Raw genomic sequence first — 27,098 nt, 5'->3', positions numbered from 1 at the left:
GCACTGGTCATTATTTCCTGTCTGCCTTCACATCGTGTCTGTGTCCCAGCAGCACCGGGCTTCTGCACAGCGGTTAAGGTTCTAGGGCGAGGCGAGGTTTGAATTCCAGCAAAACGACCTCTCTCAGCCTGTGACCTCAATGGAAAGTAGGGACAATAGGACCTGTTGTTAAACTAGATGATCCAAGGGAAACGCTTGGCACTGTGTCTGACACTAATAAGTGCTCAGCTTGTTATTACCCATCATCGAGGAAGTCTTGGGTCTCAAAAGGAGTTAATGGAGAGCTACACATGTATGTTGCCCTCGCTCCTACAGGGAGAGTGAGAGAAACCGAAACCACACGGGCTCGCCTGCTCCTGGGGACTGAGCCAGGAGCCAGGAGCCATTTTGAAGGAAGGTGAGACAGTCCTTCCCTGTGATACCAGTTGTCTACTACCATGGAACAAATCAACTCAAATAAGCTAAACAACCATCTTTGTTCACCCATGACTCTGCGGATCAGGAATTTGGGTCGAACTCAGCAGGGCAGTTCTGCTGGTCTTGCCTGGGTCTGCCGGTGGGTCGGCTGGGATGAGGGGGCCTCGAACATCTTCACCCATGTGTATGGTGGTTGGTGGGGCTCTTTGTGGGCTCTCTCATCCCCTGGGAGGCTGTCCTGGCCTCCTCACGAGGTGGCAGTGTTCCAAGAAGGCAAGAGCAGAAGCCGCAAAGCCTCTTGGAAGCCTAGACTTGACTGTTGCCCTTCTACAAGCTGCCTTTGCAGGTTCAGAATGGGGTAAACCCCCTGCACCACAGCCACGTCCGGCTGCCGGGGGTTGTGCGTACAGGGATGCGAGAAATGCTTGTGTTCATTTTTGCAAATAATCTACCAAAGTCCACCTCTGGCCATAATCCATCACATCCCTTCTCCATAAAAAACACTTGTCCCCCCAAAGGCTCATCCCATTGGCTTGAAGTCTGAGATGTAGGCATTAAAGATAGGGCCAGATCTGGACGAGGCCCCTCGGGTGTGTCATACAAAGTGCCACCGTGTATAATTTGAGGGTAGAATGGTGCAGATTTCTGTAAACTAAAAATACAAGTTCCCTACACGGTTCTGCCCTCTAATGTACTATGGCGGGAGAGGCCGGACAGCCCTAGAGACGTCCTCACTCAGAAAGGGGAAAACAGGCACAGCACAGTAGCAAGCGCATGACAATTCTGAGACCCAGCTGGACTCCAAGTTTCAGGCCCCTCTACTGTAAGGGAAGGAGTTTTCCCCATTAGGACCCAGTCTTACTCCCTGGGAGTAGTTGCCTAGTTCATTGTTCCTCCCGACTCTTGGCTCTCTCCCGTCTGGGCTCTTGGCTCTACTTTCTTAGATGTTGCTTCCTTTCCGGCAAGAATGGTCCAGGCTCTCAGCAGAGCAGCTTTCTCAGCTTGCTTCTTGCCTAGAAACTTGGGGGACCCAGACGACTCTGTCCCTTTTAGTCTGATAGAGTCTGCCTCCTCTAACAATGGTGTGGATTTCTGGAATAATCAGCCAGCAGTCTGCTCCAGTAGATAGACCCCTCTTTGGACAGTGAGTCAAGCGGCTGTAGGGAAATGCCTCTACGATTTGGAGTGTTCTTTATGTCTGCTGAGTTTTCTGAGGCATAATAGAAGGTATTTAAGCTACACCTTTGGTTTCATCTTTTCCTGAAGGCATTTCTGGGACTCTTTTCCCAAAGGGAGGGACTTGGTGAAAAATGATTTTATCTGGCAATCAGGCCCATAAACAGGCCTTCTGTATTCCCTCGAATTGCTGCTTGCTGACTGAATGAGTCCCTTTCCTGCCTCTGCCCTCCACCGGGTCCTAGAGCCAATGCCCACTAATTTTAGGTTATTTGTGGCAGCGCCTCCCTTCTGGTACCAACTTACGTCGCTGTTGTTTCTTGCTGCATTAACAAAACTCCCCCAAATGCGGCATTCAGTGATAACCAGCTATCTCCTCTCAGCTCTGTGGGCCAGTGGCGGAGGCTGGCCTGAGCGGCGCAGTTTTCTGTCAGCCTCACTTGGGGTCACTCACATAACCGCGTCAGCCGGTGGGAGGCTGGGACTGGACCGTCTTCTGGCCTCTTCACATGCCTGGGCCCCTGGGCCTCTCTCTACATGGTTTCTTGTCCTCCATGAGGCCAGTCTGGGCTTCTTCCCACGGGCAGCATCATCAGAGGAGGGCAAGCGAGGGAACTTTAGGGCACCTCCTGGCCTAGGCCCAGAAGTCAGACATCGTCATTTCTGCTCCATTCTGTTGGTCAAAGCAAGTCACGAGGCTGGCCCAGATTCAAGGGGCAGGGACATACACTTCATGGCTCAATGGGAGGTTGACGAAGTCCTGTTACAAAGGGGTGTGTATGACAGGATGGGGGAAAAATCTCAGCCATTTTTGTAAGCCATCGACCTTAATCACGGTGTTGAACATAAAGTTTCTGTCCCATCTGTCCATCTGTCCCCATCTGTCCCCTCCCAATTCTACATGTCACATAAAATATTATTCCTCCTATTTCTTTTTTTAAAAATATTTTATTTATTTATTAATTTGGCAGAGAGAGAGAGAGATCACAAGCAGTCAGAGAGGCAGGCAGAGAGAGAGAGAGGAGGAAACAGGCTCCCCGCCGAGCAGAGAGCCCAACCTGGGACTCGATCCCAGGACCCTGAAAACATGACCGGAGCCGAAGGCAGAGGCCCAACCCACTGCGCCACCCAGGCGCCCCCTTCTGCCTCATATTTCTTAATCTGTACACCATTATCTGAGCTTTCTCCACCTCACTTCCTTAGTCAATTCCCTCATAGGTTGCCTGGCTTAAAAGTACTCAGGCATCAACTTAAAGCCAAAAGTCCTCTGTGTCTCTTCCCATTCCACACCTTTCTCATGAAAAGCCAATAAAAAGGTGAGGCGTTGCTGTAGTAAATTCTCTCAGGAGCTCCTGTCTATTTTTCCTAAGAGTCGACACACACAAGTCACTGTTTAACTTCCTGGATATTATATTTTACAGTCTTGATGTCTTAGTCATTTCCAGCATCCTGGGAATAAAGTTGGAAGTAGGTAAGAATTATTATCCCCTACATACTGCCACATCTGTGGCTTAGTTAGAAATAAACCCAGCCATCCCGGCCTCCTCACTCTCTCCTATTCGAGTCAGAATGTGGATAAAATGTTGTATTCAGATGTTGCTTCCACACTTCATGGCTAGTCTGACAATTACAAAATTGCTCAGTCGACCAATTGTTAGTGAACCTGGTTTACATCGTGAAGCTATTTTCTGAAAGTATCAGAATAAATTAGTCATGATGATTAAATCGATTTGTAAGAAAATCCTCTTTCCTAAGGATGAAATGATTTCAAACCTTTAGAAATCAGCTGGGGTGCACCTGGGTGGCTCAGTGGGTTAAGCCGCTGCCTTCGGCTCAGGTCATGATCTCAGGGTCCTGGGATCGAGTCCCACATCGGGCTCTCTGCTCAGCAGGGAGCCTGCTTCCTCCTCTCCTCTCTCTGCCTGCGTCTCTGCCTACTTGTGATCTCTCTCTGTCAAATAAATAAATAAAATCTTTAAAAAAAAAAAAAAAGAAATCAGCTGGGAAGTTTGGGGCTTTATAAAGGAATAACAAAATAAGGAAAACGTCCCATGATACATCCTGCTGTTTTGCAATTTTCCACTTAGAAAAAAGAAAAAAAGAAGAAAAGAAATCCCTAGCTACTTTTTACCCAAAAAAGTCTGAATAACAATGCTGAGTTTTTCTGTGCCCCCTGACTGTCCTTGCTCCACTGCTTTTTGTGATCCAAATGTCTGTTTACTTTCAGAAGAAACATTCAAAAGGAAACACTGAAGGGCACCTCTTTCAACATTGACCTTCACAAATATTTTGGCTCATTCAATTCAGCTTCTCTTTTTAAGAACCGACTGGGCACCCACCCTGTAAGGGGCCACGGAGAAGGCAACAGGCTTGAGAACAACTAGGAAGTTGCCCTTGTGCGTCACTGAGACACACTCCCTCGCACAACTCTGTGAACAGCTTGCTTCCCCGCAGGCGAGAGTCAGAGTCTCCCTTTTCCCATGCTGCTATACCGTGTGTCTGGGGAAGCCGGTGTGATGGTGAAAGCTTGGACTCAGGAGCCTGACTGCCTGGATTTGAACCTGTGATTATGACTTGCTGGCTGTGTTACTTTGGGCAAGTTGCCTAACCTTCCTGTGTCTCAGTTTCTCCATCTGTGGAATGGGAATAATAATAATCCCAACACCCCCCTCTTTGGGTAATTGTGATGTTTGAATGATTATAAGTGTGCTTATTGGCACTCAGAAATGGTAACCCCTCAGAAATTGTATACAACAAATTAAGAAAAAGAAGAGGTTTGTTTGTTTTGTTTTGAAGAGCGGAGTGTGGGAGGGACCAGGGGAAAGGGAGAGAGACAAGCTCAAGCAGACTCCCCAGTGAGCAGGAAGCCCCACATGGAACTCGATCTCACAACCCCGAGATCATGACCTGAGCTGAAATCAAGAGTCTGATGCTTTAACCCACTGAGCCACCCAGGTGTCTCAATAGGAGACATCTTTTAAAGTCTCTGTGATGAAGCTGTGCATGCAAAGAGAGCATGAATACATTAAAAAATCCAATCAATGTGAAGGTGTGCTGTGAAGAGGGGCTTTGTTTCTTAGCCAGTGTCCTTGCTAGGAAAAATTGTTTTCTGGGGTGTAAGATGAGACTGGGCACCACTGGGACACGCCCTCTCACAACAGCACACAGCTTTGCAAAGCAGGCAGCTTGCTTCCCTGCAGGCGCAAGTTAGCATCTCCCTTTTCCAGGCAGCTGTACTGTCCAGGGACACATGGTGTTGGGGTGAAAGCCTGGACTCAGGAACCTGTATAATTCATATGTAATAGTAGGTAAAATACTTTACGGTCCTCTTTAAGGAAAGAGCCCATGTTATTTCTTTTTCTCTTATGTTCCCACTTGCCCATGTCAATTTTCCCACTGGAGACAGTATCATTTAGTGTTTAAGGTCATGGGCTTTGAACTGAGATCTACTCTGTGACCTTTGAACAGATCTCGGTTTCCTCATCTGTGAAATGGGCGTGGGGTTTAATGTGAGGGCTAGAAGAGACAAAGAAGTAAAGTACTCAACACTTGGCTCTAATAAAATTTATTATTATTATTGGAAATGTTTCCCCAAATCTCAGATCATATTATCCAGACAGAGGCTCTGTGAAAGCAGACATCAGACATAATGGGCTTGCTTTATGTCTGATCTCGCTCTTTATCTCGCTCTTCTTGTAGGCCCCTACAAAAGTCACTTATGATAATTAGCAAGTGTTGATAATATAATGATGATTGATGCTAGAAATTCTGGAATTTTTTGGAGGACCAGAGAAAGAACAAGAAGAATCCTGGCCTGGGATTCCAGAAGATCCGTTCTGAGGCCAAAAGGAAAACAGAAGTATGGAAGAAGATTGTGCTTTCCATATCCAAAAAATTCTTTGGTCAAGAGCCCCATTCTTGATCAAAGGGAGCTATTAATACCTGGTTTATGTTACTGTTGAAATAGCAGCTGTGTTATTATATTTAAACTTAGTTTTTTTCCAGGGGCACTTGGGTGGCTAAGTTGGTTAAGTGTCTGCCTTTGAGTCAGGCATGATCCTGCAGTCCTGGGATGGAGCCCTACATCGGGTTCCCTCCTCAGCAGGAAGTCTGCTTCTTCCTCTCCCAAATAAATAAATAAAACCTTTAAAAAAGTCCACAGAAAAACAACAACTTAGTTTTTTCCAGATCCCATTTTCTAGCTCTACATGAACGATAATTAATGTTAATAAACAGACTGTCTCACACACACACACAAAGTCCTAGTCTTGGCCTTGCCACTGAGACACTGGGAAAATCATCTGTTTTTTTCTAGGTCCTGGTTTCCTCATTGAAAACTGCAAGGATATCCTGAAGGTCTTCTTTACCTCTGAGATGTTTGAGGAAGGTCCCAGATGGAACTGGTTCCAGCCAGGTCATCCACCACTCAATACTGGAAAGGAAACCAAACAGCCAAAATGAGGAATTTCCTTTCAACAAATATCTCGTAATTATGCTGATTGTTAAGCCACATAATCAGTCTTAAAGCAAATCCCATCTCAATGGAATTTATAAAAGGATTAGGAAATGGGGAAAATGGAGGCATGTTAGCAAGCCCATTTGATTTAATTTAAGCCCACTTCCCCTTTGTCCTTTCCTAGTTTTTAACTTAGTAGGTTGGAGCACAAACAGGTTACTGGCTACCACGCCTGCATCTAATTTTCTCTTTTCCGGGGTGGGTAGTAGTTGATCTACTTTTAGGGTGCCCATCCCCGCACTTCTGATACTGAAGGAACAAGAATAAAGAATCTCTTTGGGGGCAGCCTGTTGATACAAGAAAAACCTAGGTTAGGAAAAGCCGCAAAGACTCCATTAACCTCCATCTGGAAACGGGACGGACGCTGCTTTAACTCAACAGTTGCGCTGTGGGATTGGGATCGAAAGCAGTCTTCTGCTTTGCTCACATTTTATTTTTGTACATAACTTCACATTCTGAATAATCAGGCTGTGGATGAAATACTACTCCACCTGGTCAGCACCGAGACAAGCTCGAACACCTTATTGTCATTGCGGATAGTCCAGATTAGCTGTCAGTTTATCCAATGTCAGCTACATCCAAACCTCCTCCCTGAGATCTGGCCAAACTCTGGGCCACATTGTCCAGCATAAAAATAAAGCAGTTAAAAGAAGCAATGTTCAGGGGCGTCTGGGTGGCTCAGTGGGTTAAAGCCTCTGCCTTCGCCTCAGGTCATGATCCCAGGGTCCTGAGATCAAGCCCCACACCGGGCTCTCTGCTTGGCGGGGAGCCTGCTTCCCTCTCTCTCTCTCTCTCTCTGCCTGCCTCTCTGCCTGCCTCTCTGCCTACTTGTGATTTCTCTGTCAAATAAATAAATAAAATCTAAAAAGAAAAAAAAAAAAAAGAAATGATGTCTAGCTTTTTTCTTTGACTTTTGGCTTTAACTTTGGACATGAGTTGATTTTAAAACGGCACTGACATCTGTGTGGTTCTTTGAGGGGTTTAAGCCGATCATGTGCATGGAAATAAATGTTTCCTTGGAACAGTTTTCCGAGTGGGGCCTGTTCACAAACTTCCTTTTTGTTTTCCAGATAACTTATTTGTAAATGCTTTCCAATTTTCAAACTGCATTTTTTTTAATTGAAGTATAGTGGACGTGCAATGTTACATTAATTTCAAGTTGCACCGAAGTGATTAAACAACTCTATTATATAACCTTCTACTATGCTCACCCTGAGCATAGCTCCCATCTACCACCATAGGACACTATCACAATATCATTGACTATATTCCCTGCTCTGCACCTTTCATCCGCACGACTTACCAGTCCACACCTGGAAGCTTCTCCCTCCCACTCCCCTTTACCCATTTTGCCCGTCCCCCTCTCCCACCCCCCTCCCTTCTGGCAACCACCAGTTTGTTCTCTGTATTTAGGAGCCTGTTTCTGCTTTGTATTTTGTCAAACCACCATTTTAATTCTTTCCGTAAATTTTGGTGTTATCATGATTTTAAAATGAGCAAATTGCGATTCGTACTTTCAGTGGCTTCCCCAAGGTTTGAGGCTGTACAGCGGTCCCCTATGGACACCAGGTCTCAGTCCCTTTTCATGAGTGTCACTGAGGCGTTCTGACTCCACACGATACCAAGTCAACTCCGGATCAGCTCCTGGGCCTTGGAACCTCAACTCCAATCTCTTCTGTAAATCTGATTCCCTCATCAGAGTGCTTTAAAATATTTTAATTGCCTGCTGGCTTGCCACCTTCCACTCTGTGAATTAAGGGCAGGAAATGTTTCCATCCTTGTTTTTTTAAATGCCCCAAATAAGTGTCTGACACATACGGGAACTTGATAAATGTCTGTCAAGAAAGAGACAAACAAACAAATTCCCCTTACTAGGCAGATTCTAAAACCTGTAAAACACTTTACAGATACTACAATTTTTGCATTTAAATATTTTAGTGTAAATTAGAGTTTTGACGACTCCTGATAAGGAGTATTAAGAGGTTTTGTGTATGAAGCCATTCATTTTTCCTTAGACAAATGTTGTCCAGTCACTGATCTAAGCCTTGGAATCTTATCAATCAACAAATATTTGAGTATCTACTATGTACAAGACACTGTGCTAGGCGCTGTAGGGGATCAAAGAAATCCAAGAGGCAAATCCTTCTTTCAAGGAATTTATAACTTTGTGAAGGCTTGGCTTTTCTTTGTCCACTCAAAGGTATTTCCACGGAGTTTATCATACAAATAACAGTCAGAGGCTTGGGAAGAACCCGAGTGAATGCGAAGACCTTTTTCAGAAAGCCATGCAATTGTCCGTGAGGGTCTTATATTTCAAGGCCCTCAGCTATGGCTGGTTAGGGGGATGAGCATATCCTTTAGAAGTTAATTCTCCAGATAAATAAGAGGGTCACTGCAGAATCCTACGTGTTACAAAATGCAGGAGGTGGGGAAGTGTGGGGAATACCAACCCTTTCATCTTCAAGGCGAGAAAAAATATTGCATGGGTCCCTGGACCCAAGCAAGCCATAAATTTCAGGCTTGAGTCCCGGCAGAGCTGCCTCTTAACCATGAGGCTATGAGGTCTGAGTCACTCTCAAGGCATGAGACAGGAGAGAGAGGAAGAGCTCCTCTCTCCAGCAAGGAGCAGCCAAGTCCCCAGGGACTGGTACCATCTCTTGAATCCAGCTTTCTTGAGGGTTCCAGCATCAGAAAGTGATGAAGAAGTAAAACAAGACAAAACAAACAAAAAAATCACGGCACCCCCCCCCCCAAACAACAATAACAGCAACAACAACAACAAAAATCCACAAAAAACAATGGTGATAGCCAAGAACATCTCACACTCTAGGAGGAAAGGGTCCTCCTGGAAGCCAGAACTTGTAAAATTCTCAGAGCCAGACAGAGAGAAGGAGCAGATTTCTTTGGGGTTCTGTTGTTTATACTTAAGTGTTTGGTCTTAAAAGACCCAAATGGGCCTATAAAGTCCTTGCCAGGAGAGATTATAAAGAGCTTTGGTGTAGCCACACACAGCATCTGTTTCTATGCATTTTCTTTTCAACATCTTAACGTTTCTGACAGTATCAGAAGTTACTAATACGGTTTCGTGTCTCGGAACCTACACGTATTTTAAACAACTAAGTCCCAACATCTATTAAATACTCACCACTGCCAAGCCCTGCTGTAAATGTGACAATTCTGTGTGATGGGTACTATTTCTATTGCCATCCTATTTTCCGGGTGAGAAAAATGAAACACAGAGAAACTTAGTAGGGCTGGTAAGTGGTGAAATTGGAATTTGAACCTAGGTCATGTGTCTCCAGAATCTGCTCACACAACCGCTAAGTTAGAGTGACTTTTTTATTTTTTTTATTTTATTTTTTTTATTTTTTTTTAAAGATTTTATTTATTTATTTTGTAAGAGAGAGCGAGCGAGAGTGAGCACAGGCAGACAGAGTGGAAGGCAGAGTCAGAGGGAGAAGCAGGCTCCCTGCGGAGCAAGGAGCCCAATGTGGGACTCGATCCCAGAACGCTGGGATCATGACCTGAGCCGAAGGCAGCTGTTTAACCAACTGAGCCACCCAGGCGTCCCAAGTGACTTTTAAACAGCATAGAAAATAGGTTCATATGCACAAGAAGGGAAAAATCCAACCATGGAGTAGAAAATTCTTTCTGAAGGTATCTTTGGAGACTCAGATTCTGAAGGCACAGAATCCAAAGGGACCGGCAGACCACTTCTTATCCTGATTGTCACAGTCCACGTCAGAGGGTGGAGGGTAGCCAGCCACATACCCCAGATGCAGCCTGCTGGACATGCTCGTGGAAGAATGCAGATGGCCTCAGATAGAACCGAGAAAGCACTGGGGTATATATGTGGGGAGGTGGGGAGCAGCAGCAAGTAGGGAACACTAGGGAACAAGATCAGTCAGCGTTAGTGGATATGAACTATGGCGTTCTGTCCAGCATTTGGAAGTATAGAATTTGGTGTAGATGTACCAGCATGTATTTTTTAAATGGAATGTTTGTTGAAATGGTAAGAAATAGAACAAGATCTCTAGTCACTAACATTAAGGTAGATTGAAAATATGTACACAAGTGAGCACAAAGTATTTTACAAAAATACATATGCTTGGAAGCCTAAGAAGGGGGAGAAACTAAGAATGAGAATCTGAAAGAAAAATTAATTTAAAAAAAAAAAGAAGAAGAAGAGAAAAACAAAGGCTGGAAGTGATGTAGTCCATACTGGAAATGTGGATGGTAGGTTGTTAAATTTCATGTCATGTCATTCATTCATTCATTCGTGTCATTCATTCATTCACTCATCTAACAAACATGGTATTCATGGCCAAGGGGGCAAGAGGCAGGTGGTAGAGGGGAAGGTTCACAGGGTTGATGTGAATAATGCATGCAAAGTTCTTTGGGTGCAGTACAGGCCCAGAGTATATATAGCAAGCCCACAGTAAACAGTTAACTACAAAACTCTGCTATATTGGAGATCCAAACCAAGACCAAGAGGATTTTAAATAAGCATACAGGAAAATTTAACGACTGAAATTGGTGCCACAAAGGAAAAGGTATAAGGTGCTATGAGAGAGTTTTTTAAAAGTCTGAAAATTATTCTGGGGACTGACTGTTAGGATTTTATTTATTAATGATTTTATTTATTTATCTGGCACAGAGAGAGAGAAAGCACAAGCAGCGGGAGCGGGAGGCGGAGGCAGAGGGAGAAGCAGGCTCCCCACAAGCAGAGAACCTGATGTGGGGCTCAATCCCAGGATCCTGGGACCATGACCTGAGCTGACAGCAGACACTTAACTGACTGAGCCACCCAGGCGCCGCTTGTTAGGACTTTTGGGATGTTTGAGACATTAAATGATTTTAGAGCCAAGTTGAAGAGATTGACCATGAACAGATGCCAACGCTGTTCAGCAACACCATCAGTGCCTGCGAGAGTGATGATGCCAGGTGGCGATTGTGTCCTGAGAGCTAGCTGCATGGGCGTTCAGAGGAGAGCAGAGGCCTCCAAAAGCTGAGGGGAGCTAGGGTAGCCTGTGGGCTGGTAGCAGGGGCAGAGAGCTGGAAGGCAGTGCAGACGCTAAGCGCTGGAGGCAAGAATCCGCAGAGTCCGCCTGGGGACTGGGAGTAGACCCATTGCAGGAGAAAGCAGTCCTGTTCAGCCCCCTTTTGATAAACAGAAGAATCCTGTGCCCTTCCCCACAACCCCACACCTAGAGATACTAATCTACTTTAAATTGGGCTGACCCCTGGTTATCTTCTGTGGATCTCTATTGGCCAAGATTTTATTTCCTTCTAATTTATACTGGAATAGCAATAAGCATCTCTTCTCATTTTCCACATGTAAGATGCATCATACTGAGTATGCTTCTTAAGCTGTACCTCTCCCTCCTGCTGATTTTCCCTTAGACCACTGATGTTAAAATAAGTAGTGTGGGTGGGGGGAGAGATAAGCTGCTCTGGAAAGTAGGTTAGGGCCAGATAAGAGGGCCTTAAATGGCGCTAATGTCTCTGCTACCATCACTACCCCCACCCAAGGCACAAATTCTTCCTACAAGAAGAGGACCGAGGGGAGCCATTTAGGTGCCCACAGGAGTGAAGTGAGCTGAGTTCTTGGGATCCCCTGTACAGCTGGTACTTGGCCTTAAATGAATGGGGAGAGAAAAAGCCCAATATATGAAAGAAATTGATTTTTTGGTCAACCTCAAGGCTGTGGAGTTGAGAGGTCAGTTTTCCACAAGATCTGTCTCTGAGCCCACTAGCTTTTCTTATCCCAGAAAATCAGAAGAAAAGAATTCTTCTCATTCTGCAAGCTCCAAAAACCTCACTCCCTTAAGAGGAACTCAGTTTACTGTCTTTAGCTCTAACTTGGAATCTCCAGGTAGGACTGGGTGGGGGGCCAGCAGAGGAAGTGCTTGAATTCATTTTAGTATTACAAATGGCCAAAAAAATTATGTATTGACCCCAGACGAGATACGAGATGCACAGGCTAAAGAAACATAGGTGGTTTTTTTTTTGTTGTTGTTTTTTGTTTTTGCTTTGGGCTAGAATCTCATCTACCCAAAGTAGTAGCACTGGTCATCTACACCAATTGCAAACTTGTTGTCATTCATTCATTCATTCATTTTAGTTTCAGATGTAGTGTTGAATAAAAGATATGTCGCTTAATAAATGCAGTTTGTATGGTAGACGGATCTTCAGGCCTGGCATCTATGGAATTCTGAAAATGATGAGTAGTGGTTGAGCAAAGATTGGGGTCCTCTGTTCTAATAGTTTTGTTGAATAATTGAGGAGAGAATCCAAGTAAGAGGGAATGAGGATATAAGAGAGTGAGTAAGCCTTGCAGAGCCACCTTTGACCCAGGGAAGGGGCACAGTCAAGATCATGGAATCTGGAAGAAAGGAAAGCAAGGCATAGGTGTTCTGCCACTCATTTCTGATTTGTCTTTGAATGAGTCGCCTGTTGCAGGCAAACTTAGGGAGGAGGTATTGTGAGTCTCCATCAGGCTCCCTATCCAAATTTGGCATTAGCTGTTATCTACCTGCTGATGCCTGAGCAGGACTGTGTTTACAAGGACAAGAAAGCAGCCTGAAACCTACTTCCCTATTCTTGCCTCCACTGGACTCCCAGCCCAGGGAACCACACTGAAGATAGCTCTGTGCAGGAGATGGTATTTAATCCATTCAGTTTTGATGATGGGAAAGACTTTCTTTATCAACCCATTTTCTCACTGGTTCATTCATTCATTGGTTCATTCAACAAATGATATTTGTGCAAAGTATTATGGGGTCATGGGGACCTCTACCTCTGAGCCCAAGGTCTGTGAAGTTGATGAACATTGTGATACCAGCTCAATGATAGTAATTGAGCTGATGGCTGATGGTTGCTGATTCTGACACTATGACAGCTTCAGTGATGAACTGGGCAGTGTTTGATCCAGCAGTTGAAAGACTCCTAAGCCCAACTGGCTGGGAGAGGGGCCAGCTGGAGTGGGAAGCAGCTGTGCTATCAGGAGGAAGTGAGTCTGTACCAGGACTAGATTCAAAGAAGTGGTCTGAGCAGCATCAGCCCAAGACACTGCACTCTCCCAGGCGTACACGCCCCTATAGCTTCTGCCTACACACCTGGATAAGGGCTTTCTCCCAACCTATTTCAGGAAGTGGATCAAGAATGGATTGAGAGAGGGTCCTGAGAGCGAGTCTCATACACAATGACTTTCTGAGCTGTGGGTGTCACAGAAGATGGTACTCAGGAGACCAGAGATCCATGTGCCCTTCCACTTCTAGCCTTTATCTCCTAAAATGCTCAAGTTTGGGTAATGGAGCTCCTGGCAGGTGTTGTCTGCCAACGAAGCTGTTGCCTGCATTGCTGGGAAGGGCAGAAGCGGGCTTCCTGGTGTCAGCTAACCCCAGTGCTCTCCAAAAGGCAATGAGTGAACATCGGTACACTTGACCGAGCACAAGCCCTACGTTCTCCAGATGTAGCCAATGGGCCTGCCAGCCAGAGGCTGATAGAAGTGGGCTGCTCTTAGGTGAGAAGGAAGGAAAACAGGGGCCCCATTGAGGACCTACCAAGGTAGCTCCCACTTTGGCATCTATAATGGTCAATTTTAGCTGATGGGGTTCATTTCGCAACTAGGTTATGTGATTCCCAAGCATTACCTCTTATCTCTAAACAGAGGTGTGAAAACAGAACGGACTTGGCACAGACTGGCTGCCCAAAGCAACGTCTTTGTGTAAGGCTCAAGGCTTGCAAGGTAGAAAAAGACACAGGATGCCAGCCCCGATGCCCCCGCCTCAGCTCACCCATTTTTGGTTCCCTTCATTCCAAGGAGACCAGACACAGGTCCATTACATTAAAAAAGTGGTCCCTGGAGAGAGAATTAATACTTGTGCCATGATGTGGGGCTTTGCCCTCTGCCTGGGGTTAACCTGCGGCCCCAAACTACTCAAATAGCTTGTGGACATTTCCCAAATGGGTAGTGAGGCTTACGCACAAATACGTAGCCGGCACTGTTCACCACCTCTTGGGAGTGAGAAGCAAGATGGCGCCATGCCAGCAGCCTCACAAAGCAGCGTTGTTAATGCTCCTTTAGATGCTCCTGTGTGGCTTCATCGGAGCAGAGGAGGATCTGTTTACGCCACTGACTCCTATTGATTCTTCTGGGGGATGGGAACTACAATGCTGGCCTCTGTTAGTCTCTGGAGTGTGCTGCAAGTGTTTGGCCAAGGCTTGAGGGTGTTCTGTGATCCTCTTGGTTGATGTGATACTGAATTATACCATTGGAGGGTGAGATCATTCCTGGGCCTCTGAAAACGGGTTTCTGACTAGGTTTGGGGCAGAGGGAAAACGTCAGGCATCGGATCTGCTGAGAAGCCCATTGTCTCCTTGCAGTGAGTTGAGGGTAATGTTTCTCAGAGTCCCTGGAAAACTGGGGGGAGGGGGACTGAGGGCCCCTCCAAAATATATGTGACAGTGAAATCTGAGAGGCTGAAACACATCTTTCTCCACTTTCATCGCCACGAAGCGGCAACGGTCCCTTTTGTTGAAAAACTTGAGCAACTGTTTGGCTGCTGTTTTAGTTTCCTTCTTCAGAAAAGCTGTGGGCACTTCAGGCCCTTTGTTCTGCTTAAAGGGATTACAAACTGAGTCAGGGGAAGCCGGCAGCTAGATCAGGAGGTAGGGCCCCAGGTCAGAGAGGACCCAAGGCCAGCCCCACCTGCAGAGCCCAAATAACCGAGTCAGGTTTAAATCTTCTCCCATTTTTTTCCAGGGATTGGCCTCACCCTGGGCTCTGTCCGAGATGTACTCGCCGTCCCATACCTTGCCTTCCGCAGAGTGTGGGTCTACTATAGCTCCTTGCTGATTGGGCTTCATCGAGGGAAACGCTCTCCATCAGTAAAACCAGGATATTCCCCATGACCTCAAGCAGACCCTTTCAGGAAAATATCCCTTGAATCTTGACCCCTGGCCCCCAACCTCCCAGTTGAATAAGGCACAAAAAGTTCTCTAATTTGGCTGAGGAGTCCTTCATTGGGCCCCTATGTTCAGAACCTATGACCTTTGAGCCCATTTCAGCTCTAGCTGGGCCTCTCTCCAATCCATTTCCCACCCTGTGGGCAGAGTGAATTTCTTAAAATGAAAATCTGCACGTCATTCCCCAGTTTTAAAGGCTTTCATAGTATTCTATAGTTTCTGAGAAAGGGTAGAACATCTTTACATGGCAGTTAGAGGGCTCAAGGATCTGGCATCTTCCTCACTCTCTTTTCCTCATCCTACCCCATCACAAACCCAATTTCTTCAGGCTGGTTCTGCTCCATGTCTCTGGCCGTCTATGCTCTCCTGCAACCCCTTTATGACTTTTCTGCCGTGACCACCCCGGCCCTTCCAGATTGTGAACAAATGAAGACAGACAATGCTGTCATCTGTCTTCCTATCCTCAGCACCTTACAAAGGTGGCGAATACAGGTGCTCAGTAATTTTTTGCTCCGTTATTTCAAATAGGGATCTTTCCAACATGGGAAGTGTTCTCGACAACAATTAAGATGTTCTTGACAACACTGGGGTATTTTGGGTGGGTCTGCTGTTTTCCTGAAGAGACTGTGCTTGATCACAATTGCTCCTACGAATCATGGGGAGGAAGTACGAGGACTCCAGATCTGGAAAGAAAAGCAGAGCATTTTCAGGAGGGCACTCTTGTATTAACGAACCTTCTAAAAAGGAGTTTGACCAAAATCCCACTTCCAGGATTCTAAGATCTCATGGAAATGCCACTTTTGAGAACAAAATATTGGAGCTGAAGACCCAAGGAAATTTATATCATGAAAATGATATGACTGTTAATAAGGAATTGATGTGTATTTCCAACATGGTAGGATGTCCATGGTATTGGGTGTGCAAGTGAGTTGGTGAAAAATTAGAACAGTGTCATCTTTAAATATCTGAGGAGATAATACTTTGTGTATATGGAAATGGTCTGGAAGGACACACATCAAACAAAACCCATGTCCATTCCCGGGAATGGGACACAGAAAAGAGCAGGGGGAATTGGTCAATTTTACATGATATATCTTGGAGTGGCTTAAATGCTGAATCACCTGGGTCCAGCAGGTAAACTGAGTACGTGACAGGATTAGAATACATGACTTTAAATCTCTGGCATTCCTGGCACTGGCATGAGTGCTTTTTCTCTGCCTCTTATCTGATTAACTTAACTGATTAACTATCACTTATTAGTTCCCATTTATTAATACCAAGCCTGGGCCAGACACTTCATAAACATTTCTCCACCTAAGCCCTGGATTAATTTTTCTTCATTTAATAGATCTGGGTTTTTTTTCCCCCTTTTCTTTTACCTGACATGACCATAATGCGCCTAGATAGTAAGTGGTAAAATCAGGATCTGAACCCAGGTCTGACTGAATCCAAACTGCGTGCCTGTTGCCACTAGACAGCCTACGGGGATAGACGGGGAGTGAACCCCAATCACAAGGGCGGGTGGTGGAGGGCTCTCAGGAGGCCACAGTGTGTAATGGAGGGCACAGACCTCACAGGCAGAGACGCCTTGGTTAAGTCCCAATCCTAACTTGATCACAGCGAGGGCAAGCGCCTCTCTGAGCCTCAGTGTTGTCATCTGTAAAGAGGGCCGACGGTCCCACTTGGCACGTAGGGTAGAGAGTTCTTCTCAGTGTGGATTTGAACACCGCTTCTGGCTTTAATCATCCGGAGCGTGTTTATCACCGCGTGCCGGGGTCAGCTGCGTCCTTCCACAAGCTTTATCCCCTTTGACCCTACCAAGGAGCCAGGAGCTATCTGCCGACTCCCTATCGCCCTGCTTCAGGCAAGAGTTGTTTACGCTCAGGCTCAGCTTCCTCGCCTGCATTTACACCTCAGAGCGCTGGAATCTGGTCTGGACCCACCACTCTACCTGAACCTCCCAGGCCAAGGTCACCTACATACAGCTTGCCAGGGGCAAAATCAAGCTGATACTATTCTGTCTCTGCCTCACCTGATTGCCCCGGGAACACTTTCCCTTCGGCTTCCAGATCTCCCCGTCTCCTAGTTTTCTTCCTTCCCTCAAGTTACTGCTTTACTAACTTGTTCTGGTTTCCCAAACCAGGGGTGTGCATGGCCAGCCCCATGGTGGGGGTGTGTGTGTGGCCTGTGGCTCTTAATCTCGGGGTTGTGAGTTTGAGTCCTACATTGGGTGTAGAGATGACTTAAAAATAAAATCTTAAAAAAATACCCCGCAAAACTCCCCAAACCCACAGATTTTTCTTCACCTGGCAACCACGGTAATTTTCAGATCGGGTTATGCCTTTCGCTGCTTCAACCAACTCCCGAGGATGAAGACTGCAGTCTTCACTCAATATGGCCAGAAGCTCCCGCCCTTCAGGCTCTTTGACCACCTTTCAGGCTTCCGTGCATGCCCACCTGGCCCTGTCCCCTGGGCTCTGCCTGCTGGGCCCCTGTGGGAGGATGGGGTCTCTCCCCTTGGCCCATGTGCTTCCTTTCCCTACCCACCCCCTCCAACCCCCACGCTCTTCCACTTCATTGCCCCCCTCCTTACCTTTGCCAAACCAACTTCCAGTCGGTTTAAATATCACTTCCTCAGGAAGCCTCTTCTTGATGCCCCACACCAGCTGGGGCCTCCCTGCGTGTATATGTTTTTCTTGGCACGCTGCACTTCTCCTTCCCAATGTTTATTGTAATGGCAATTTTTGTGTGATCATTTGTTCAATAGTTTAAAATAATTCCCTCCCAAGAGGGAAGCTCACCGAAAGTAGGCCCCGTGGGTCTTACCCCTTGACAAAGCCAGTGCTGTAAGGGTCAGGTGACAGGATCTGTACAGATGCTGCCCCTTCTCCCCTCCCGAAGGCTCCCCTTCCCCACTGCAGTCCCCATCCATCCTCCAAACCACAGCGTTAGGATTTGAAACACAAACCTTGACCCTGTCATTTCCCTACTTAGGAATTTTCTGATTCCTAAGTTGGAATCAGCTGATGTCCAACTGCCCAAGACCGTCACTCTGCTTCTCTCTCTAGTCCCATGTTTAAAAACAAGCCCTGCCTTGGAATCCTAAGGATTGTTGAATTTAACTGAATTACTTGTAGTTCCTGTAACGGGTCATCCCCTGTCCTCCGACAAGTTCCATATGCCTTGGTTCCTGCTGTAGCCTCTGCCTAGAATGGAATGACTACATGGTCACCCCCAGTCCTTTTTTTGGCTACTTGGTCTCCCTGGAGTGGCTGGAGTGTGTCCCCTGTGAGCTCCAGTAAAATCCAGTGCTATGCCAGTGTCGGTCCCCTTGTCTGTCTCTACCAGGTAGCAAGCTCCCAGACAGCAGGGCTAAGACTTGTTGAGTACCGTGCCCTCAAGCCCGTGAAACACAGAGCTTGCCCACTGAGCTGTTGTTAGTGTATTTGGTAGGCGAAGACCTACCTGATTTATGTAGTCTGTGGCTCAAATGAAGCCTGCTACACATCGAGGGGTAGGCCCTGCCCTGCTTATGTCAGACCAACGTATGGCTTTCTCCGGAAATGGAGGTGTGGCGGCTCCAAGGAGAGCTCTGTGATGTATTATCTGCTGGTGGAGAGAGGATTGAGAGGGGAAAGAGCTCTTTGGGGGCACTCATCTTTCTAGTGCCCCTCTAATACATGCTATTTTTCCAGAATGCAAATCTCTTTCTGCATTCCCTGTCTGCTCTCTTTCAACTTCTCCAAACAGTGCAGCTCTCCTCTCCTTAAAAGTGCCCAAGCACGCTTGCCCTGCTCTTTGGAAGTAGTTAGCAACTCAGGCTGTGTACTAGAACCATCTGGCTTTTAAGAAATACAGACGCCCAGAACCCTCCTACAGCCTTTGAATCAGAATTTCTGGGATGGGCTCGAGCATGAGTAATTCTGAAAGCTTCCGGGGTGACTTCAGGGCACAACCAGTGTTGAGAACCACCACCCTAGACCTTTGCTGGTTGGAGGGTCCTCTGTGCCCCAGCCAGAAGGCCCTCAGTAGCATAGGTCAGAATACGCAGAGCATCGTAGGGTTTTTACATAACTATGACTTAGATTGAATTCAGTGGAAACTTCAGCTGCTTCTGAATTCCCACAGTTTGTCAGGGAATTAGATCCTCCCTTCCTCATCTATTCTGGGCCAAGAGGCTTCACTCTTTTCTATTTTGCTCTGATAATTCACCCTTCAGGAGGTGGGTCAAGCTGATTGCTGTAAGTCCAGTCTGGCTCAAGCATTAATTGACAGGATTGTTTTGAGGGCCTGGGAATGGACTTGGAATGGTTCAGGCCAACCTATGCAAAAATACTACAGCAGGGAACTGAGCACTGTTTTGCAAATAGATCGAGCAGTTGATGAACCTCCTAGACTCTATCCTTAAAAAAAAAGTCCCCCGCCCCACCAAGTCCCAATTACTTGGGCATCTGAAGCTTTCTTTTTCAAACTCAAAGCTGCCTCTCATAACTGAAACCAGTTTCCCCCTGCTCCTTTTTCAATAGTCCACCGCAACAGACCAAGGGCCACTCTGTTATGAATGCGCACGTCATGTATTCCTGACTCTTTCCTCACACCCTTCCCTGACCTGGCATGGATTTCATGTTATCACAGGAAATCCTTCCCACTCTTCAAAGTCTAATTCAGATGTCAGCCCCTGGGTGTCCCCGGCCAGGAACAATTCCTTTCTCGTCTGTGTTTCTAACATACTTATTTTCTTACCATTTAATCCCTTATTCATTCTGTAAATATTTATTGAGCACCAAGTATGTGCTGGGCTCCCTTATCCATGATCTCATTCTACAAATTATTTTGTTTTATCCCCTTGAAGGCGGTGACTGAATTTTGTCCCTTTTCCCCTCTCCCCTCTGCCCTCCCTTCTAAGAACATGGGGTCAGGTGTAATGATGTGGTTGTTTTCTATCCTAGACCACAGGAAAGCGGTCTGTCCAGGGAGAAGAATTTCTTTACTACCTGGGGTTACCTCCAAGGCCCACGAACACCCAGGGTCCCCAGCTCTTCATGGGGTCATGTGTGACGATGTGGTTGACAGAATTGGGTCTCGTTAACAATATTCTTGATGATGCGAACTGGGCACAAATTTTCTTCTGGATAAAGGAGTCTACTGGACCTGTCAAGGCTCTGTAAGTCATGACATATGGAAATGACTTTAGAATGAAGGAAATTTTCCCCTTAGGGCTCTTAAGGTAGTGCCACCCTCCAAATTCTTCCAATGTCTTTTTCAGGGATGAGGAATGCCTTCCTTGGAGTGAGGACCTGAATAGCTTGGCTGCTAGATAACAGTAGCAGCATCTTCACTGCTCTCCTGCCTCCTCTGTCTCTGTACCCTGCATGGGATTTGCATGTGGCTGTTCCCTGCCGGGGTCAGTGCTCTGGGTCAGCAGTCATTCTGAGTGAAATCACTGGAGTGTTCTCCCGGGATCCCATGCATGGGTAAAGCTTTACCTTTACCTGTCTGTTCCCGGGAGGGTCGAAATTCACCGGAACGTTCTTGCCACACACCTTCCTTGGGTTTGCTCTGCTTGTCTTTCACTATATCTTTTGACAGCCGTCGAACGCTTCTCCGGCAAGGTGTTTTGCTCTCTCAGGGACCAAACGGAGAGCTGCTGTTTGGTTTGGTTTGGTTTCATTTCTTTTCTTTCTTTCTTTCCTTCCTTCTTTTTTTTTTTTTTTAAACATTTATTTATTTATTTATTTGACAGAGAGATCACAAGTAGGCAGAGAGGCAGGCAGAAAGAGAGGAGGAAGCAGGCTCCCTGCTGAGCAGAGAGCCCGATGTGGGGCTCCATCCCGGGACCCTGGGATCGTGACCTGAGCCGAAGGCAGAGGCTTTAACCCACTGAGCCACCCAGACACCCCTGCTCTTTGGTTTCTTGACTAGACTGGGATTTTTCTAGCCGAAGACTCCCAAAGCCCTTTTTCTGCAATGCTGGAAACAAATCCCATGCTAATCCTTCTTACAAGTTTAGAACACAACAAACTTAACAAGCCCCACATCCATCCCAAGGTCTGTTCCACACTTATGAGAGCAGGTTCTGCCTTTCTGCCTCCCAAGGTGGAGAGTGCTTTTGGCTGGGCTAGGCTTGTCAAGGGCAAGAAAGCTAAAAGACTGGGAGGGAGATGTAGTAAACCTGTGACCCAAACCGAAGGAAATGAAAGCTTACTGAGAGAAAGGCAGCTTCTGGGAGAAAGGAAACGCTGCCGGGTGAAAGGGCAGCCTTCAGGTGACTTTGTGCAAAACGTCATTTCTGTGGGAAACAGATTTAACAAAGTCAAGAGGAATTACTGCGTTAGCACAAAGATTTTTTTTTCTTCCTTCTACAAATGATCAAGGAAAATGGATTTTTAAAATGTAAACATTCTCTTGTAGTATTTACAGCTTCTCTAATACAGGAGGACAAAGGTCTCAGAGTTTAAAGTAAAAAAGCAGGAACAGAGAGATAACAGTCCTTTTACAGTTTGATTGTAATCTAAATATAACAGGAAAATCACTCTTTACATAAAGCACCATGAAGGAGAAATATCTGGGTGAGGAGATTATTGGGTCTTTTTTCCTTTTTCCTTACTTTTTCTTCCCTATAAGTTTTCTTTGTCTTTGAGAAAGGCCTTTAGTGATGAAGACAAACAGTGGTTGAATGAAAAGCCAATGTTGGGCTTTGCTGATAGAGGGTTTTGGGGAAACGATTTGTTAGGGCAGAGACGCTAATAGATTAAGCTTGAGACCTCAGAGATCACCCAGTTCAATCCTTCATGTGACACACAAGGGTACTGAGCCCAGCAGGTGCACAGTCAGAGGAAGCACAAAGCCTCATTTTGGGAGATTTCAGGACTCACCTATGTCATGATATGTAAGAGGGACACTTATATTTTATCAAACTGCTGGTCTAATGAACTCCTTCTTTGCACCCCCGCCCCCGAAATAAATTCCTCAGTTACTTCCAAATGACCTCTATTCTCTTTGATAGCAAAGTCACTTGCTGATAGAAACTTTGTTGTTTGGGGAAGTTATTCGGTCCCCCCCCCCCCCCGCCCCCACCAGCCATCTAGTTTAACATTTAACCATTTGTAATAGAATTTGTATTGTGCTGGGTCTCACTCACTCTATTGCTGATCTTTCAGGGGTGTCTGTCCCTTTAGGTTTGGTTCCCTGCCTCCTTGATGCCCAAAGTCCCTCTCTCACCCCCACTGGAGAGCATTGTGGGGCCCCGGGGGCCGTGTGGATGGTGCTGGCTTTTTTGTGCTCAGCACACAGGTCTGTGAGCTCACACATGCAGGGTGACAGCTGACTCCTCCTGCCTTACTTGGCTTCATCCACTGCGACCGGCTATGGGCCTCAGCCTTTGTTAATGCAGGGGGTTTCCCATCTGGGAGAAGGGTGAGCCCCCTCAGGCCCAGGAACCCAGCAGTGAGTTTGGCCAGGTTTTCCCACCAGGGAGAAGGGGCCAGCTGCCCTCTCTCCTCCTTGCCTGGACTACTTGCTCCCCAGCCTGCCTGTCCCCACAGAGCCCTTGCATGACACTGACGGGGTCTCATCTGTCTCTGCATCCCTGGCTTGAACCCAGAGTGGGCATTTAATAGATGTTTTGCAAGAAGTGATGCTAAGTGGCCATTCAAGTGTGAAAACCCAAAAGCAAAAACCAAAAACCAAACAAACACACCTTTCATTTCGACTAATTATGAAGTAAGGAGCTGCTGAGCCCGTCGTGCAGGGGGCTCGAGTATGGCGAAATCCAGTCCTTGCTCTCCAAAGACTTCCAGGGTACTCATACGACAAACAGAGTTAGTGAGTAGCTCAATCAGTATGTGCTCCCCAGCGGCCTGAGGATGAGGACTAGACCTTCATTTTCACCAGAGACCACTAAGAGTCAATGACTTCAGCATCATCTTAGATGTTGTAGTCGCCATTGATTAAGCACAGCCGGCATTTGGCAATGCGTAGATGAAATGTCATGATCCGTCTAGCCATTCGTGGTCTTACCACCCATGCAGTCTCTGTGTGTCCCAAAGAAGGTCATCCTGCAGGAGAGAGAACAACTCGAAGCTTTCAAATAACATCGCTTGGCACCTCACTCTTTTCCAAGGTCCTTGATTGGTTATGAAGACACGGACTTGTCTCCTGCATCCTTCTCTATCCACAATCTTCAAGAAATTCTATGACGTTTATGTTCTCCTGGAGATACTGCCCTTTACAAAAGATTCATTGTGTGACCCCAGCAGGTGAACTTGCAAAATGTGTTCAGAACCCCCAAATATGTCATATTATGCCTAAGAAAATAAGCCAGTTACACAAAATGTGTTCGATAAAATGCACACCCCTGCCTCTGAAAAATATTTCTGGCTGGAGAGCAAATTCTGCCCTTCTTTTGTCTGTTTTCAGGGAGGGGGACTTCAGTGGGGGACGCTCTGTTTGCTCAGCATCCAATGCCAGCCGGCGCTCGTGACCGTCCAAAACACGGCTGTGAATAGCAAGTACATCACAAGGGTTCTCAAATATGAAAGTGAGGTTGGAACAAAGAGCAGGCACCAGACTTCCTCTGTTAAAGATTATCCAATGTGTCACCTTGGTGCCAACATTCCCATAAAGCCCAGCAGTTCTGTCTCACCTAGGGTAACTTAACGGCTTTGACACTCTGCCCGGGCCTAGTAGCATTCCACAAAACGACCTCATCACAAGGGAATGAACTTTATCTCTAAGACTGTAAGTGTGTTTGCTTTAAAGATGATTTACCACGCGCAACAATTACCACATTTTCTAAATTAAACTTGATCCCTTGTTAGAATTATATATCTCTGACAATTTCATCGAGAGGAATATGGTTGGCATTTAAATGAGTCTGCAGGGACGCCTGGGTGGCTCAGTGGGTTAAAGCCTCTGCCTTCGGCTCAGGTCGTGATCCCAGGGTCCTGGGATCGAGCCCCACATGGGGCTCTCTGCTCTGCAGGGAGCCTGCTAACTCCTCTCTCTCTCTGCCTGCCTCTGTGCCTGCTTGTGATCTCTGTCTGTCAAATAAATAAATAAAATCTTAAATAAATAAATAAATAAATAAATAAATAAATAAATAAATGAGTCTGCAGGCTGGTTCCCAGTTTGGGGGAAGCAAAGAGAGGAAGGTTTCTCATCTGGGGAAGGCTGAAACCAGAACCAGTGCCCAGTCAGAAAGACAGGTTGGAAGAATCTTCCTCTGACCTCTGCCCCATCTTCCTCTTTCTAGATCCTAATTCCTTGTCTTTTTTTCTTTTAGAAATCGACGATCTCAAGGTTCATGATTTATGATAGAGAAAATTAGTTTCTCTTTTTCCTTTGCCAAGGCCAGTAGGAGAAGACGGTCATGGCAATGACTCCACTGAACTCTCAGCGAACCCAGTCCCCTCTCTGGTCAACCTCGGCTCTGGCTTATTTTATTCATTGAGCAGCAACTCCCAGCAGCTTTCAATCACACAGCCTGGTTTTGAGAAGGGAATGGCTTACATCCCTGGCTGAATTCTGTTCCCTTTGTTGCACTGGCTTCAAGGCTTTAACAATCCAATTAAAGGACGAGGGCTCATTCATGAAAACCATTCAAGAACCAAGATGGCAGCATTCAAAGGGAGAGTGGATGGTGCATGGGTGCCGAAAGGGTCTGCAAGGCCTTGTGACGTGCTGATTCTTGAGCTAGGCCTTCAGGAGTGAGCAGGGTTTGCACGGGCACAGAGCCGGTGTTCTAGATGAGGGAGATGTCATGCCGTCGGCAGAAGGCAGGTACGTACTTATTTTATTGATGGAGATTTGTGGCGCCATCTTGTAGAAACTGTAGCAGAGCTAGGCGGCTTTAAATACAGAATTCCAACACCGTGTTTCTGGAACCAGGCAGTGGGCTTTGGGGAGAAGCTGGATTAGGGGGCTGTGCAAATGCTATTCCAGGTCTGAAAGGTCTGAAACCCAGGTCCTTTCCAGATACACAGATGGACGTGGGCACTGCTGACCTGAGTTGCTTGACCGAGACCGCTTATCACAGGGTGTCACAAGGACTGCGAGGTCAGACGTAGCTAAGAAGAAATTCTGACTCTACTCTTGCCATCTTGAGCTATTTGGGGTATGGATCTGCAACTCTTTACAAAATGGGAATAACGATGCCCTCTTTCCAGAATTAATCTGCCGGAAAATCTGAGGTAATGTATGGAATGCCAGGGGCCCCATAAATGCTAATGTCCTTTTTTTTCCTTCCCCTTTCGCTCTTCTGGAGGATTTCCCTCCTCCTCTCTTTTATTTCGCCTGGCTGGAACTTCCTTTCTCACCCCCTCCCACCCACCCACCCCAAATTGTCCCTGGGCTCCATTTGAAGGACCCAAGTGTGTGTACTGGAAAGATTAAACTGTCCTTATAAAGGAGAAATGGATTCAAAATGGGGCACATCAAAAGTGAATGCAGGTGACAAATGTTTATATTTGGAAAGTGCTTCTGCTTTGATCCTGGTTTCTATTTTTTTTGAGAGCTTGACAAATGTGCCCTCTGGGCCTTGGCTTCAAACGTCTTCAGTCAGCAGAGCACTTTAGAGGAGGTGAAACTCATTTGATCCTACTCTTGCTGTTCCTCCCGGCCCAGGAGATCCGCAGTTGCCGATTCGCTGGTCTTCCCAGCGCACCGAGGGGGCCGCTCCTTCCCTCAGGTCTGGTTCTTAGGAGGCACGGGAGGCCGCCCCTGGCTCCAGCCTTGGGAGGCTCTGGAGTCGACGTGGCTGTCAGGAATAGCTCCCCAACCCCTTTGCCTGCCTTCCTGCTCCACGAGGTCACGCCAAACCTTTGCCCACCAGCCTCTGACCCCCTGCTTGGGAACGGGCCGAAAGTGACTCCCCGGGGGGAATTCATCAGGGGTGGCTATGCGGTGGCCCAAGTCAGGTGAAAAGTCTCCATCCAGACAGCTCCAGAACTGATATTTCCGGGGTTTGGAAGAAAAATCTCAACAGGCCTTAAAAACCATGTTTAGCCGCCACCACTCGCCCAAATTCTTGCAACAGGTTATAAAATGTCTCTGTGGGGGTGCCTGGGTGGCGAGGTTGGTCAGGCACCGGGCTCTTGATTTTGGTGCAGGTCTTGAACTCAGGGTGGTGAGATCAAGCCCCAGGAGGCGTCTGCTTGTCCCTCTCCCTCTGCGCCTCCCCTGGCTCTTCCCCCAGCTCCCGCACACACACTCTCCCTCTAAAAAAAATAAATAAACAAAATCTAAAAAAACCATGAGAATAAAAATAAACCATCTCTGTGGGCGCTGTAGGTGGCCTCTGTGGTGCATGTAGCTTTCTCACTCCAAGCATGGGCTCCCTTGTCCATAAGCCATTTCTTTCAGTTTAATTTCTTCCCATCCTTGGATATTTGAACTGAAAAGCAGACAGAAGGACACTGAGGTGGGAATCTGCTGTTCCTGGCGGGGCAAGTGTGCAACCCACGAAGACAGGACAACCCTGAGTATTTCCAACAGAGGGACTTCAGTGCCAGGAGCTGGTTATGTAGGTTGAGGAATGGTTGAGAAGTCAAACAAGGAACAGCAAGGTGGACAAAGAGGTTAGCTACAGCCAGAAGCCACTACCACCTCCGCTGCAGGGACAAAAGAAGGAGGCGGCATTCCGTGCAAGGGGGACCTGGGGTCATCTGGCAGAAGCAGGTCCGTCATGCAGGAGATGGAGCTGGAGGAGATGCATGCTTGCTTTGTAGAAAGGAAGAGAAAGAGAGAAATTCTCTTCCTCCTCCTCATCTCCCACGGGAAATTCTCACTGTCTGTTGCTGAACCCAGCCGTAAGCTAGGTGACACAGATCCTGGGATACAGCTTGCAGGGGTCAGTCCCTCTCTCCCCACCCTTAAGATTTAGAGCAAAGCAGGGGAGAATGAGAAGGTTATCTGGCTCTCTGGGTCTAGAAGCTTTGGGACTTTCTTCTCTAAAACCCAGAAAGCCACAGGAGGGGAGAAGTTCAGGGTACTGGAAAGACAATGGTATGATGTTCTGTCA

At 46.7% G+C, this 27,098-nt stretch overlaps 2 long non-coding RNA genes across 3 annotated transcripts in view; one reads left to right on the top strand and one right to left on the bottom strand.

The window, feature by feature from the left end:
* LOC309847896 overlaps positions 1-6,914 on the top strand; it is a 32,854-nt gene extending 25,940 nt beyond the window's left edge. The window contains exons 3-4 of the long non-coding RNA XR_014302705.1: positions 5,378-5,452; positions 5,909-6,914. This is a non-coding gene — a long non-coding RNA (uncharacterized lncRNA). The remainder of the gene's footprint in view (positions 1-5,377; positions 5,453-5,908) is intronic.
* Positions 1-27,098, bottom strand: part of LOC309847890 — a 407,011-nt gene that overhangs the window by 314,923 nt on the left and 64,990 nt on the right. The window lies entirely within an intron of this gene.

This window comes from Mustela nivalis (genome assembly GCF_964662115.1).
Source record: "Mustela nivalis genome assembly, chromosome: 14".
Lineage (NCBI taxonomy): Eukaryota > Metazoa > Chordata > Mammalia > Carnivora > Mustelidae > Mustela > Mustela nivalis.
Note: the sequence above shows the minus strand (reverse complement) of the source record. Positions and strands in the feature narration are given on the sequence as shown.